The following is a 17,313-nucleotide window of genomic DNA, read 5'->3' on the forward strand; positions in this document are numbered from 1 at the left end:
TCATTTCCTCTTTTGCAATATAGAACTCATGAACCAAAGAACTTTAAATCTGATTACATTTGATCAGATTTTAGATGCATCTCAGTACAGCTAAATATGCTCGCTCTCTCTCTCTCTCTCTCTCCCCACACACACACACACCATTTTTCTAAAGATAATTTACAGATTAGAGAAGTTAAAAATAGTTGGTCCAAATTTCCACCGCCAGGATTAATAATACAAATGAGGTCACAAGCAGAGGATGGCACAATACTCTGACTCAGTGTTTGCCCCACTACTGAGGTAGACCTAGGCTGTTCTCACTCCTTCCTGCCCGCTCCCCACTCATCTTTGACGGCTCTTCAGGTTGGCAGCCACTGTGAGCCAGGAGGCACTGGGAACGCAGTCACATACAGTGTGACTCCTGACATTACACGTAAGGGCATTTCCCTTGTCCTGCTTGGGAAATGCACACAACAAGTGTTAGTTAAGCAACTTGAATATGAAGGGGAGATGCTGGTGGTCGCTCGTGTGTGTGTGTGTGTGTGTGTGTGTGTGTGTGTGTGTGTGTGTGTGTGTGAGAGAGAGAGAGAGAGAGAGAGAGAGAGAGAGAGGTAAAATACATGTCCATGTGGGTATATGGGTGCACATGTAGCACAGCGGCCTGGCTCTGTCAAAATGTGGGCTCTGGGGTGGAACTCAGGTCCTTATGCTTGTATGGCAAAGACTTTCCTGACTGAGCCCAGGCCTCACTTAAGCTTTTTACTGTTACTACAGACTTCCGCCCCTGCCCCCTCTGAGACAGGGTTTCTCTGTGTAGCCCTGACTGTCCTGAAACCCACTCTGTAGACCAGGCTGGCCTCGAACTCAGAGATCCACCTGCCACTGCCTCCTGAGTGCTGGGATTAAAGGCGTGCACCACCACCGCCTGGTCAGCTACTACAGAATCCTAAACATTAAAAGATTCCGGTAGAATACAGTTATTCTGGAGAAAAAAACGAGCAAGACATCGACAGCTTAAAAGGCAGTCTATGAGAATCTTTCTTTACTTTTCCTACAAGCTTGGCGGCTACTTGAAGGCAACACGACATGAAACAAAGCTCATGTAGAAATCGTGCCAATGACCTGTGATTAATTTTTGAATACTCCCGTATCAGTTTTCAGTTGGTAAATGTTTGTCCAAGTTCTTAAAAACAGACCTAGCCCTACACATTACCTCTCTACAGCAAGCAGAATGCTCAGGGCCTGTGGTGGGGTTGGACCAGCGGTAGCGCAGTGATGGGGAAATGTCCTTGAAATCAACATTTTCCAGGTTTTTTTGTTTTGTTTTGTTTTGGGTTGGGTTTTTCAAGATAGGGTTTCTCTGTGTAGCTTTGCACCTTTCCTGGAACTCACTTGGTAGCCCAGGCTGGCCTCGAACTCACAGAGATCCACCTGCCTCTGCCTCCTGAGTGCTGGGATTAAAGGCGTGCACCACCACTGCCTGGCCATTTTCCAGGTTTTAACTCTACTGTTTGGAATCAGTTGACGTGCAATGGTCCTGGGCATTTGTTTTGAACTTGCTGGTGCTTGTCAGTGTGTGTGTGTGTGTGTGTGTGTGTGTGTGTGTGTGTGTGTGTGTGTGTTTCCAGGTGTATCTCAAGTGGTACACTTTGTTTCAGGCCTGAAGTATAGTTTACAGCAAAGTCTGGGTGACAGTCTTCACCCAGACTGATGGGGCATTCAAGTAGGAGTTTACCAAGGTGTGGAGACCTACAGAGAATGGTACAATGCCTCAAGTTAGCAACAGCAGCCACCAGCTTAGACCTAAGGGGCCAAAGCAAAGGAGTGCTTACCGGAAGCAACAGAGGGTGGCTGTAGGGGGAAGGGTGGACAGGATTTTTGACCTTGGGAAAGGACTTGGGTTTTGTGTGTCTACTAATCTCACAGAGTGTCATTCACAAAAACCAGAACATAGAATCCCACGAGTGTCCAACAACAGCTTAAAGAATCAACAAAATGTAGTTTGTACTTACAGCGGGATATTATTCAGCCTTACAAAGAAGTTCAATTCCAGTACATGCCTGTTGGGTGGTACCACTGCCTTCGGGGTGGGTCTTCTATACTCAGCTCACCCTCTGGAAACACCCTCCGGCATGCCCAGAAGTGTGCTGTGCCAATATTCTAAGCACCGCTAATAAGCCAGGCTGACAGCCAGCATGAACGGCCGCAGCGGAGGGGAGAGGGAAGTCTAGAGGATCAAGAAGAGGTTGGATGGTGTGGGTCTTTTTATCTCATCCTCTGCCCTCCAGAGCAGGCACCAAGGCTTCTCCCTTAGCACCAAAATGAACCGCTTTGAGAATGTTGCTGGCAGATGGTGCACAATCAAAAATACAGCATTGTATTTTCTGATTAACCCACAAAATAATTGTGTAGCACTACCATGTTCTCTTCATATTTATTTATCTTGTTCTGGACATCCTTACTTCTAGGGATCCATAATCTACCTTATGGAAAAAATTAGAGGTATGGCCTAGAAATCATATACAAATATACATCCATCGCAATGCCATTGACGGGATGGAGAGATGTCTTGGTTGCTAAAGCGCTTGCTATGCAAATACAAGGACCTGAATTTGGCTTCCCAGAGCCCAGACATGGCTGTGTGCTTTAAACTCCCAGCACCAGGGAGGCAGGGATAGGCAGCCCCGCCTATTTGTGATCTCTAGGCCAATGAGAAATACACACACACACACACACACACACACACACACACACACACAATGTCGACAGCAGCTCCTGAGAAAGAATTCACCTCTGAGCCTCCACATGCACATGCTCACAACACACACACACACACACACACACACACACAAAAAAAAAAAAAAAAAAAAAAAAAAACAAACACACACACACACATACACACACCAACACACGCACACACACACTCACTCACACACATACTCACACACACAAAACCCCATGACATACACCTCAGTCACACATACATATACCTTTAAAAAAAAAAGCAAACACAAAAAGAAATATTTAATTCACAAAAAGAGGCAGCTGAAGGTGCCACATCTATAATATAATCTCAAGTGAGGACTACATGATACATCAGCTGTATAAGAAGGTACAGATCTCACTAGAATGTTAAAGTGGTTACCTTTGAATAATTGAAATACATTTTTTCCAAATTTTCTTATTTTTTAGCATTTTGTTGTTGTTGAACATGATTCATTCTGATAATCAAGGAGAAAAAAAACCCCACAACTTGTAAAAACCTTGCGACCACCTCGCATGATAAATATTCCCACTAAAGAGCCCTATCGTTATCTGCCCTGCCGTCCTGTATAAAGGGAATTGATTTACCTGCCGGCTGCCTGTTAATTTGAAGGGAAGCAGGCAGCGGAAGGGCAGCCACCCCCTCGGTAAGAGACAGCGCGTGTGGCTGAGGGTGCAGCTTTCTGTGATGGAATATTGCTAAACGACGAAATTCTATCTCCCACAAGAAATTATTTCTGCTGGCTGTGCAAACGTCAGGCTGGAGCCTGCCCTTGGAGAGGCGGCTGCATTGCTAAGTATTTGTACAATCAGCAGAGCCGGCGCAGGAGCGGTCACAGTGGCTGATTTTACAAGCTACTCACGACGGGCATCTGCACACGAAAACTGAGGCTCAGAGCGCATTTAACCTGTTGTGATTCTTTCTTATTTCCTGGTGTGCCTCTGTGAAAGGGTGTCATTTCCACTCAAAGGAGAATGCTCTTTGTGTATGTAAAATGGCTTCACAGGCGTATGAAAATACAGCATATTAACCTGACCTAGATATAATCTCACCTGCCTCTTTTGTCTTGTATTTACTTCACCATTTGTCAAGCTGGTGCTTCACACTCTGAGGTAGTGGCCTGTCTCATTACCATATCAGGTATGCGTGGCAATGTTTCCAGGAAGAATTGAGCTCTGGCCAGACACAGGCTTTGGGAGACAAACACCCTCATTGATTTTCAGTCTAGTTACCCTTAAAATTTCAAGGGTATGTCTACACGGGTGGGTTAGAAGCTAGCTGGATCTGCTCAGTTCTGGTCCTCTGTTCTGAAGAGATCCTGTCATTGACGATGGTCAGGCTAGTATATGCTGGCACAGACCCTTTCCCTCTGCCAGCCTGATGCCAAGGGCAGGTGAGAAGGGTATTTAACCCACATTGACTGTATGTCCTTCAAACAACACTTGGTGAGCTCCCCAAGCGTCCATACATCTCTTTTCTCCCAAGGCTCATTAGTTGCCCATTTTACCCTTCAAATTGGCTACTGGTATTGGGATGTTTTAAGCAGGGAAACTGATGTTTGCATCAATCAAGTAAACAAAAACAAAAACAAACAAACAAACAAAAACAAACCAAAGCCGGGCAGTGGTGGTACACGCCTTTAATCCCAGCACTCAGGAGGCAGAGCCAGGAGGATCTCTGTAAATTCGAGGCCAGCCTGGGCTACCAAGTGAGTTCCAGGAAAAGGGGCAAAGCTACACAGAGAAACCCTGTCTCGAAAAACCAAACAAACAAACAAAAAACCCAAAATATATTACGAGAATACTACAGATATCTTTTAGATTGGTATACAACAGATTGAACCTTCGAGGATAGTTGTTCTTTGATGGGATAGACACAGCAGGAAACCCATTTAGCCTTTCCCACATAACTCTTGGGTCACGTACCCTAAGATTCTGGCAGGGAAGGTGTTGGGGCAGGGAGACCGTACATGTATACACTGCACAGTGACGGTATTCAAAAATTCCTGGGAAACTGAGGCCACTCTACTAACATTTATAATAAGTAGAGTACTTTAGGCAGGGCTGTATTTCTAATTTTTGTCATACTTGGTTGCTGCTTTAGTTTGGATTTTTCCCCCTTATAGCGGAGATCAAATGCAGGGTTGTATGCTTGCTAGGTAACTGCTCTGTCATCCTGCTGAATCTTCAGCTCTGTAGCTTGGCTCTGGACTATCCCTTAAAAGCCTATGTGTATAAGGCTTGCCTGCCAGCCCTTGGTGCTACGGACAGGAGACAGAGCCTTTGAAGGTAAGATGTAGTCAGGAAGGCAAGTCTAACCTTCTGACATTTCAACACGTGGCCACACTGTGGTGACAAGTCTATAGAGTTCACATCAGAAAAGGGTGTGAGTTATAAAAATATTGCAAAATTCTCACGTTTTAAGTCAGTTTGTAATTTCGTGTTGGAGCACATTCATAGCTTTTTTTTTTTTTTTTTTTTTTTTGTTCCTGGCTATCCTGGAACTCACTGTGTAGACCAGGCTTTGGTCTGGAACTCAGAGATATCCACTTGCCTCTGCTTCCCTACTCCTGTGACTAAAGTCAAGTGCCCCCACACCCAGCCAGTCATAACTATTCTTGACTTCATGCATCCTGTAGGCTATGGGTTGAACATGCCTGGTAAAGACAGAAACTTAGGTCAGTGGGCCTGTGCTCTTGAAGGGAATATTGGGACACAACCTTTCTCTTTCCCTATTAGCTTCCTGGCTACTATGAGATTTTAGTTTTGTTTTTGTTTTTGAGACAGTGTCTCCTGCTTCTGTCTCTTAGGTGCTGGGATTATGTCATGTGCCCAGTAGTTCTGACTATGATGAGACAGAGAAGCCTCCTAAATCAACGTCCAGTACCATGATGTACTGAGCCATCATAGGTCTAAAAGCATAGGAACAGGTAATTAAGGATCAGAACCATGAGCTTTTTTTTCTTGTCTAGTAAGTTGATTACCTCAGGTATTTCACCACAGTAATAGAAAGCTGAGTAAGCTATTTGCATTTATACAAGACATGACCCCTGACAATGGCTTGTTAAGAATTGGTTGAGGCCTGGGGCTGTAGTTTAGTGGTAGTGCTTTTGTCTGGCATGCATTAGATCCTAGATTCAAACCTCCAGACTGAGTGAGGTCCAGAAGGATAACCACCTTAACACAGAGCTGAAGGGGCTCCCTTCGGTGCCAGCATTGTTCATATATGTGCATCTCTTTCCCCCATATTGTGGCTGCGTGCCTTCTAGCTTTCAGTCAGCACAAGAGAACCCACAGTTCTTAATGACCTACCTGACGTTATTTCTAGAGAGAAATTAAGTGTGAGTATAAATAACTTGGCCAAGCCTACAAAGACAAAGGCACACATATCTGAAGATACCTGGAGACACAGAACTGTAATTGTATTTGGGTCTAAGTATAATGTGTTATATTTAAATATAATCAGAGGAAAGCAGATGCTTTTAAAATCAGCATTGAGCAAAAATTTAATTCACCCCACCCCCCATCAACCCCACACCCTCACATGTTCTACATAGTATCACACTATCAAAGCTATCAGAACACCATCAGACAAGGCCAGAAATGCAGGCAAGTCTGCCTAGAATCTTCTCAGTGCAGCCAGAGTTATGAAGAAGTTGTTAAACTACGCGTCAGGTGGTAAAGCTTCAGTAAACACAAAGCTGAGTGTTGCAATCAAAGGACCATTTCTTCATGAACTCAAACGCGCAGAGCAGTAATTATATGTGACTGTTACTCCACAACCATTTCAGCGGCAGGTCTGGTTGGAGCCCTCTGAAAAAGTCATGACAGCGCCTGCTTCGAGGGACAGTACACAGATTCACTTTTTTCAAGCCACAATGCTTTCCAAACAATGCCGCTTTGTGTTTCCTGCAAATACCAAGTGAGCCAGGCAGAAGTAAGGGGTTTATGCTTCCACCAAAAGCTGTTACCAACTTGAAGGAGACCTTCGAATACTCTCAGGTGGTTTGGGTTTTCTAGACTTTATTGTAAGTTAGAGGCACAGAGGACATAACAACCACAGAGGATGAACTAATAGCTGAACACACAAACCCTCTTGACGTTGAGATTGATTTTTCGAGTACAGAGCCACCCTGGGTGCTGCCAGAGATCCGCCACGACCATTCCCCAGAAGCCAGTGTACAAAGCTGAGCAGTGTTGTCCTAGCGAGGGCAGCCGAGGGGGCTGCAGGGGCGTGCAGCCCGATCGCCTCATTCACACTTGAGCTCTGTGAGATGAGCACATTTATTTGTCCTCATTAAGACAGCATTGCTGGCGCTAACTGACATGCGGAGGCAGCATGCTGGGACAGGGCCAAGGAGCCTAGCAGAGGCAAGGGAGCAGAGGCGTGTCTGGAGAGCCTGCCCTGAACAGAGAGCTCTCTGGCCCTGACAAGCTCGAAGCCTTGGGAACTCAGATGCTTCTCTGGGGTCCTGGGTAAGTCGTCAATAACGAGAGGTATTTAGGTAGAGATTTCCAACGCCCACATCATCCAGTAGACCCCTCCTCAAGTCCCCAAGGCCACCTCCCAGGCCAGGAAGATGGATAGACAAGGGCAGTGCCTGGTGCCATTTTGACCAAGGTTTCTCTAATTGACTCATTACACTAAATGGCTAATTTTAAAGGTGTGAAAGCCACAAGACTGGGGAGCCTTCCCATTCTTACTAAGAATAAAGCAAAGTAAAGAGGAGCATATGCTCTTCTTCAAAGCCAAACACCGCCAAGCTCACACACAAGAGACTCTGGGCAGCTTGCCTGGGTCCACCGTCAACTCTTTTGCCTGGAGCTGAGTGACTTTGGGTCTGTTCCTTAACTCGACCATGCCTAAGTTTCTTCATCTGTAACACGGGAGTAGTAAGGACAAGGATTTTTTTTCATATTTTAATTTTTTCTGTTTCTTCTTTTATTAAATTTTTAAAACTTCATTTTACATACCAACCACAGATCCCCCTCTCATCCCTCCTCCCGCTCCCCTCCAGCTTCCCCCCACTCCCATCCTCTCCTCCAAAAGGGTAAGGCAGTTCAGTTGCGGCAGAACAAGGATCTTAAGGGGTTGCCTTGGGGAGTCAGTAAGTAGATAAGAGTCCCTAAGAACAGTGCCCGTCTCAGAAACAAGGGCTTCTTCTTCTTATTGGCCCAGTCTAACAGTCAGCTTCTGGGCAGCGTCTTTAATAAAGCCACGAGAGGGCAGGCAGAAGAGCTGGCTGGTCCCATGTAAAGGTGCTTGGAGAGTAATCAGATTTGCTGAAAGTGCCTTTTTAAACAGTGCTGCGCACTTCTGATTCACATTTGGGAAGAAAAGCAGAACAGAAGGTGATAAATTCCTTTATGGGAGAGCTTGGCAGGAAAGGCAGATGGAACTCTAAAGTTAATTGGTGGCTGGGATGTGGAACTCCTGGGTGGAGGAGCCGCGGTGAACACGCTCCCTCTCTCGATCTGGTTTATGGTGATTGCTTCATTAGGGATGCTGAAAAGCCCTTCTTGGGCAGCCGCTGCTCCTGCTCTGCCCAGACAAGGGTGATGTCAGCATATAGTTTATAGAGTTCTGCAGTCCTCCGGAGGATTCCGGGAGCTTGCAGAGCTGTCTCTGGGCTGTGTGCCAGCATTTGGAAAAAGGAATCCCACTAGAATCTTCTGTATCCCAGATTGCTTGTCTCTGTCACGGCTTCTGTTGTTGTTGATCCCCATACAAGCACCAGGTGTGAGATGTTGTCCCCTTAGCGGTTCCTTCAAGGGGGCTCATCTCTGAGCCTTCCTGGCTTGAGTCTCTGAGAACTGGGCTCAGATTCCCAAGGGATACAGGATGAGACAACACACTGGGGATTTGCTGGCCTTAAGATGCAAAGTTTAAGCTCATAAAGGGTATCATTATTTTATGCTCTACAAAAACAGACACAGATACCTGCCAATTAAACTCTAACACAAGCCTTTTAATTTGTCATCAGTCCTGGGATGCTCCTTCAGGCCTAGACACAGATTTTTTTAAAATTACATTTCACTTTAAAAAAAAATTCATTTTTATTTTTGTGTGTTCACATGCGTGTGCCATGTGTGAACGGGTGCCTGAGGAGTCCAGAAGAGGTTGTCAGCACCCTTGGAGCTGAAGTTACAGACAGTTGTGCTTGGTCGATATGGGCACAGCAAACTAAACTCAGGTTCTCTTGAAGAACAGCAAGCTCTCTTAACAACCGAGCCATCTCGCCTCACATTTCACTCTTGTGCATACATAAAAAGGAAAAAGTTAGCTGAGTGTGGTGGCACACACCTGGAGGCCGACAGGCAGATCTCTGTGAGGTGGAGGCCAGCCTGGTCTACACAGAGAGTTCCAAGACAATTAGAGCTACATAGAAAAGGAAACTTTGGATCTAGGGCATTCCTTAAACTTCTAATTTGTACTTATTGTATATACACCTTTTAAGAATTTCATGCATGAGTACAATGAATTTTGCTCATATTCACCCCTTGTCCATCAGCTTCTCTCATGCACGCTACATCTGCTTTTTCTAGAAGAAAATCACCCTCCCTCCCTCAGGAGCCCTCAATTGCCTACAACTATTAAACTAGGAGTGGAGCCTTGTGACCCCTTCCCCCATTCATGCTAGAATGCTGACTGGTGTGGCCTTGTGCAGGTGACCATAGCTGTTGAGAGTCTATCAAAGAGACGTTCTTGTCATTTTGGAAGACACTACTTGGTAGCAGTCCTCAGGGGCTTCTGACTCTTGCACTCTTTCCAGCTCCTCTTCCATGATGTTCCGTGAGTCTTAGAGTTGTGAGATATATATATATATATATATCTTATTTAGAGATGGACACTCCATAGTTACTCATGTTCTGTGTTGACTAGTTGTGGCCTTCTGTAATAGCCTCCATCTGCTACAAAAGAATAATCTTTGATGAGGGGCAAGAGGTGTTCTAACCTCTTTTTTTTTTTTTTTTTCCAAGACAGGGTTTCTCTGTAGCTTTGGAGTCTGTCCTGGACTAGCTCTGTATTCCAGGCTGGCCTCAAACTCACAGAGATCCACCTGCCTCTGTCTCCCGAGTGCTGGGATTGCAGGCGTGTGCCACCACTGCCCGGCTGTGCTCTAACCTCTTATGGGCATAAGGATAGGTACTGAGAAGGCTGTGGGGTACTGTATCCATTTAGCAAAGTGATAGCAGTAGTAAGTTCTAGGATCTGGGGTCTCTCCAGGCACAGGTCCTCGCCTGTGTTTTTGAGACACCCCCAAAAGAACTTAGCAAAAGTCCTGCCCAGCTACAAATAATTGAACTATAAAAACAATTAGCAAGATAAGCCCAGTAGTGTAATAGTGGCATTAATATCTTAGGGGTAACCAACAGCTGTCTGATTGGCCTTAAGGCCCACTTTGTAGAAGGGAACTCATGCCTGGTACTGTAAACTTATTCACAAAGCTTTTTAGTATGCAGACTCTGTGTCATCTGCATCACCTTTTAACTTACAGCCAAAATACATTTTTGTTGTTATCAGTTTTCAGATAATATAATCCCCCAGGATATCTGGGCAATGAGTATGTAGAAGGTCCATGTCCAATTACAGAATCCACATTTAGACAGACTTGTAAATGACCTGGGAACCTGCAGCAGTTGTACATGTCAATAGGACAAGCCATGAAAGGTTCGGACTTGCACCATCAATGACAACTTCTGTGTGACTGCTAGTAGGCCAGCAGCAACCGTAAGACACATCCCAATTGAGAAATATTTAAGCATGAAAAAAAAAAAAGGCGTGTCTTAGAGACCATGAAATTGACCATGAAGGTTTGTTTATCTAAGAGGACAGATTTAATTCTTAGAAAATGTTTCAAGGGTTATTGCAAAGCTGTCCCTCACTCTGTGAATGAGAGGTGCATGGTCAATTGAGGCCTTCTCCAAGAACTTGATGTTTCTCTCCACACAGTGCATGGGCAGGGACCAAAAGGGTCCACTGGTGGCAGTTATCCTGGAGAGGGGCAGCTGTCCAGTGCTATGCTTTGTAATCTCCCCAAACATTTGCTCTTAAATAGGAGTCATTTATTTGTGTAATGGTGTTGTTATTCCCCCTCCAAACACAAACACCCTTAAAAAGGTCACTTAGTGTTCCTCCTGCCCAACTGATGATTTCTTCCTCCTACAGTGGGTCCCCCCACCTCCCACCCCGAGATTGACTTAAAGGAGCTGACCTCTTTAAAAGAGAAATTTCAAAATGTTTCATCAGTATCAAATCTAAATCATGAAGACCATTCATACAAAATGTTGAATGTTAAACTGTACAGGTACAGACCAGGTCAGTGGTAGGTGGGAATGAACAGTATTATTAATTAGGGGATAGAACTTCTTTTGGAGAGACAAAACTATTCTAAACTTAAATCATAAAGTTGGCTGCACAATCACGTGTGTGCAGTAAAAACATTTACGGCATGACCATGTTAATGGTCAGTTATATAACACATGGAGCACATCTCAATAAGTGCATTTAAAAATACTTAGAATGTGCTCTGTGCACATTAAATAACATGAACAGAAATTCATTTCCACTTACTCCAGTTGTGTTTATTTGATAAAAGCCTGGTGAGAATACTTTTGTTCAAAACAACTTAACACTCAACCAGCGAAATGATGGGGGTATTGTGGCAAAGGAGATTTGGCCTCTCCTTTGAGGAAACCGCAGTCAAAGTGGAGCACAAAGAAAGTTATGGGCTGAAGAGATGACTCAGCCATAAAGAGCTTACTGTGAAAGCATGAGGACCCGAGTTTGATCCCCAGCATCCACATAAATGCTGGTGTAGTACTGTGCACAGAGGACAAGGAGGAGCCCTGAGGTTTGCTGGCAAGCTAAACTAGACCAATCATATAGTTTAAGGCTCAATGAGCAACCCTGTCTCAAAAAACTAGGGATGGGCAGGATGCAACTGAGGAAAACACCAGACATCACCTCTAACATCTATGAACACACACACACACACACACACACACACACACACACACACACAGAGTAGAGGAGGGAGAGACACAGAGAGAGATTAGTGCATTGGCAGGCAGAGGAAATGTGAGATTCTGGGGTGGTTTCTTGGTAAAGTCAACATTAGCTTTGGCGTTGAAGGCATTGGACTTGATGAGTACCAGGAGTTAGAAGAGGGGGCAGAAGCAGATGTCCCTGACCCTTGCAAGCTGGCTGTGGCTTTCTTGGAAGGAGGCCTCGGCCAAGGTGAGTTTCTTGGTCTTGCCTTAAGCAACCTTAAGGAGAGTTTAAAGATACGTGAGCTGCCACCCCAGCCAGGCTGCCTGTGATACTGGGAGACGGCAGCCTGGTTCTTCAGGAGAGTATATATTTGGGGGGAAAAAGTGACAGAAGAAATGGATAAAGAGTGAGACTCCATTTGTCTTTTTATTGCTTTGGGCTTTCCTCTCCAGATCAGATGTTCTTGAGTGCCATTAGGATCTATTCCCACAAGTGTAAAGTGAAACCCAGAGAGATTGGACCAAAGACTTCATACCACAGTCCTCTGAGGGACACTCCTCACCTGGGAGGCTCACTGAGAATCTGCACAAAAGCTCATGAAGGATAGCTTGCTTTTTTTTTTTTAAACCAAAGCCACTAATCAATGGTTCTCAACCTTCCTGATGCTGCAACCCTTTGATACAGTTCCTCATGCTGCAGTGATATCAACCATAAAATTGTTTCATTGCTACTTTATAACTGTAATTTTGCTACTGTTATGAATTGTAGTGTAAATATATGAGATGCAGGCTATCCGATGTTTAACCCCCAAAGGGGTCACATCCCACGGGTTGAGAACCATTGCCCTAGATTCTTTATTTTTAACTCAGAGCTTTATAAAGACTCCCCAACCCGGGCTGGGGAGATGGCTCAGACAGTGAAGTGCTTGCCACAAAGCCTAAGGATCCAAATTCCATCACTAGCACCATGTAAAAAGCCAGATGTGACAGTGTTTACTGAGACAGGAGGGTCCTGTGAGGTTGCTGGCTAGCCACCCTAGTCTGTTGGGTGAGTGCTAGATCTCATGAGACATGACTCACAAAAACAAGATTGGGGGCTGGAGAGACAGCTCTGAAGGTAAGAATTCTGTCTGCTCTTGCAGAGGACATAGGTTCCATTCCCATCATCCATGTGACAGCTAGTGACTGTAACTCCAGTTTCAGGGCAATCTGATGCCCTTTTCTGGCCTTCATAGATATCAGGCATGGTGGTATGCATACATACACTCAGGCAAACACTCAAACAAATGTAAAAATTTTTTCTTAATCTTTTTATTTTTATTTTTTTAAAGATGGGCCCTTTTACCTGTTGCCAAGCATAATGACCTAAGCTTAATCCCCAGAATGCATATGGTGGAAGGAGAGAACCGACTTCCACAGATTGTCCTCTGACCTCCACACTCATATCCTAACATGTTCAAGCCACACACGTAACAAAAACAAGCAAGGTGCATGGCTCCTGAGGAAATGACACCAGCATTGACTTCTGGCCTCCATAGGCGCATGAGTACTCATAAACACACATAGACTCCCAAATAAGTTCAGTTTGATTGGATTCATTTGTTAAGTAACAATAATGAGCCACATAGTTAACTTACTCAAAACGCATATGCGCGAACACAAAGGTCTATGGAATAATTCTGCTACCAACTTTTGATCCCCGACTGAGGATTTGATGTGATTTTTAGTGACCTCTCCCTGGGGTCCCTGCCTCTGTGCTGTCCTCTTAGAATTTTCTTTTTCTCTTCTCTGATGTTGTAAGACTCTCCTACAAGGCTGTATGCCAGCCGCTCCGCACCCATGTTGCGGTCATGGGGATGGCTAGTTCTTTGCATGAGCTTTTCGTTCATTCCCTTTCTCCATCTGCACTTGCCCAGAGCACTCTTATGAAGAACCACGTTTCCTATTCAGACCACAGAAGCACATATGGGGAGCAGGTGGGCATTCCCCCTGTCCATGTGCACAGTACAAATGCCGACAGCAGCCCCCTGCAACCCAGAAGTGTCTCCCTTCCACGGATCCTTTGCTATCTGTTGAGATGTTCCTTTACACCCTCAGGGGAGGAAGGAGGGTGTGTAGAGTGGCTAGTTTTTGTACTAAAAATTTTCTTATTCTTCCCAAAAGATATGGCCGATATAAACACCTGGTTTTGCAATGCATCGGCCAGAGGACAACCATAGATGTCGTCCTCAGGAATACCACCCACCTCCCATGAGACAGGGTCTCTCACTGGCCTGGAGTTTGGCTAGACTGGCGAGTAAGTGAGCTTCAGAGAGTCCTTGTCCTCGACTCTTCATCACTGAGATGACAGGTAGGTGCCACAAAGCTCAGCATTTTTATGTGAGTCCCAGGGAACAGACTCAGGTCCTCATGCTTGCAGTTACCCTACCCAGTCTGATTTTTCCCCCTTCTTCTTTGCACTGGTAGGGATAGTACTTAGGGCTTCACACATACTAGACAAATGCTCTACCACTAAGCCACTCTCCCAGCCTCTGTTCAGCCCTTTTATCTGTGCTTTCTACTCAGCTTCTAGCTCCTGCTAGAGGGACCATGGGTGTGTATGCTCTCCTAGGTCAAGGACCTTTTAACTTTTATATTCTTTTGGTTTGGGCACAGACACTATGTTGCTTAGGTTGATCTTTAAAAAACAAACAAACAAACAAACAAACAAACAAACAAAACATGGTATCTATTTAGTGTATGTCATATGTGGAGGTCAGAGAACAACTTTCAGGAGTTAGTTCTCTCCATCATGTGTGTTTGGGGATTGAATTTAGGTCATCAGCTTTGGTGGCAAGGGCCTTTACCTGCTGAGTCATCTCTCTATCCCATCAGGTTGGTCTTGAATTCGGGGACTTAAGTGATTTTCTTGCCTCAGTCTCCCAAAGAGCTAGGCCAACAGCACTACACGTTTGATTCACCACATCCAGCTCAGTTAATCTGGCTCAGTAACTACACCCAAATCCCTCTCTCTCTGTCTCTCTCTCTCTGTCTCTCTCTCTGTCTCTCTCTCTGTCTCTGTCTCTCTCTCTCTCTCTCTCTCTCTCTCCTACACCTACTGGCTGTGGGGGTTGTTCCATTTCAAGGAAAAGCAGAGAGTTCTGGGAAGGCCTGTTGACCTCTCAGCCTGCTCCCCTTAGCCTTGATGATGTAACTGACCTTGTCTCTCTTGTTCATCTGGCACTTGTTAATGAAGGACACACATGCAACTAATTCATACAATGACATCCCTATCCATCTCTGCCATCATAGTGAGACACCAAGAATTCCGGTACTTACATTTTTTTATAGAAAGTAAATGTTACAAAATTATCTTGGTCTAGTCCTATACTGACTCATTAAACCCTTTTTATTCCTTTTGAAACACTTGACAGATAATTCATACCCCTTAGTATTTTAACTACCTATCAAATTAAGTATTGGAAGAAATCCAAACAAGGTTTTCATGGGTTTTGTTTTGTTTTTGTTTTTGTTTTTGTTTTTTGGTTGTTGTTGTTTTTCTGGTGTTAGAGAATCAGACACGCACCCTTCACATGGTCGGCAAGCACTGCTCTCCTGAACTCCTGGCACTAAACCAGATGTTTTCCAGAAATTATGTTCTTAAGATCTCAATTCTGGGGAATCCTAAACAGTCGAGGTTTTTACCTGAATCAGTTTCATGATGACAAAAATCCCGTCACTCATCTTGCCACATCAAATACTTCTTTATTAATCCTGTTACTCACCTCTCCATAACAAATGCTTCTTTCTTCCTAATTAATTGAAGGGAGAGGCTCTTCTGAGTTACAGCTGCTGGCCAACTCCACTATTGCCATTGTCTCTCATTATGAGAACCAATGGAAGGCCACTATGAACCTTTGAGAATGGACTCCCTCTAGGGTTCGTCTGTGATGATGATGATGACTTGGAGCTGAGGATCGAACCCAGGGCCTTGCACTTGCTAGGCAAGCACTCTACCACTGAGCTAAATCCCAACCCCTCGTCTGCGATTATTGACAAGATTATCTTCACTTTCCACTGGAATTGGGGGAGGGGTTTGATAAGTAGGGTGAGTATTTGGGGGCCCATAGGAACTGAGAGGAGAGGTTAGGTTTAGGGAAACTTGTAAAGCTATAAGATAAACCAGCTCTTCTGTCAGACACGTAGAACCTCAGCATTGTGGAGTGAAAGCTGGAGAATTAGGATTTCAAGGTCATTCCAAACTACATAGGGCCCTATCTCATAAAAACAAAGAAATGAAAATAAATAAAGCCTCTGAAATAGGTGGCCCACCCCAGGGGCTCAGTGTTATAAAAAGAAGAAATGAGAGCTTTGGGTTCAGCCTTGGAAAACTCCACTATGTAAGGAAACAGACAAAAAGCAGTGAATATGTCCTCAGAAGTGAACAAGGTCATTCTTTCCAAGAGATGGACCTTCACCGGAGGGGTAGAAACAGAAGACACAGGGAAGCATAGGAACCTGAAGGTCACAGTGCTTGGACCCTGTGGTGGTTTGAATAGGAATGGTCCCCATAGGTGCAAATATTTGAATGCTTGGGCATTAGGGAGTGGCGCTACTTGAGAGAGATTAAGGAGGTATGGCCTTATTGGGTGGGTACGGCCTTGGAGGAAATGTGCCACTAGGCATGGACTTTGGCGTTTCAGAAGCCCAAGCCAGGCCCAGTGTCTCTCTCTCTTCCTGCTGCCTGTGGATCCAGATGTAGAACTCTCAGCTACTTCTCCAGCACCGTGTCTGCCTGCTGCCATTCTTTCCTCCAGGATGATAATGGGCTAAACCTCTGAAACTGTAATCCAGCCCCCAGTCAAATGCTTCTCTTTCATAAGAGTTGCTGTGGTCATGGTGTCTCTTCACAGCAATAGAACACTGAGTAAGACAGACACTTTAGTCCAGTTGTGTATAAAGTTAAGTCTGTGTGGAAAAGCTCCCTGACAGCACCAGTCTCAAAGCTAAGCACAATGTCTAATTTCCCATAAAATCCCTTATTCATAGAAAAGGACAATAAAAGCACTCATGCAGGACTTATAATAAGAAGGACTTGGCAACATATGTAATACATTTCAATAATCAGGGAGGGAAAAAAACCCATGTTTTTGTTCTAGTGGGTGGATTTATTTACTGTTAAATATTTCTGTACAGAATGTATGTACACTATAACTACAACTATATTTGAACCATGGGTGTAGGAGGTAGCAAGCAAAATGAAGGAGTCTTGTTAGAGTTGGGATATGTAAAGCTCTTTAAAAACTGTAGTGGCTACAGTGCCACCCTATTATTTGTTTCTAAAAGGAACATTGTGACATTGTTACAATGTAGCTTTTAAATGCCTCCCAAAGAGCGTGTGCTAAAGGCTTGGTCACCAGCCTGTAGTGTGCATAGACGGCAGGCTTAGAGAAAGGAAGTGAGGTCGTTGGGAGGATGCCTTTGCAGGGAATATTGGGACCCCAGCTCCTTACTCTCATGTTCACGTTTTTCTCTTTTTGGTTGTTTGAGACAGGGTTTCTCTAGGTAGCTCTGGCTGTCCTGGAACTCCCTCTT

Source organism: Onychomys torridus, chromosome 6, assembly GCF_903995425.1.
Source record: "Onychomys torridus chromosome 6, mOncTor1.1, whole genome shotgun sequence".
NCBI classification, from domain to species: domain Eukaryota; kingdom Metazoa; phylum Chordata; class Mammalia; order Rodentia; family Cricetidae; genus Onychomys; species Onychomys torridus.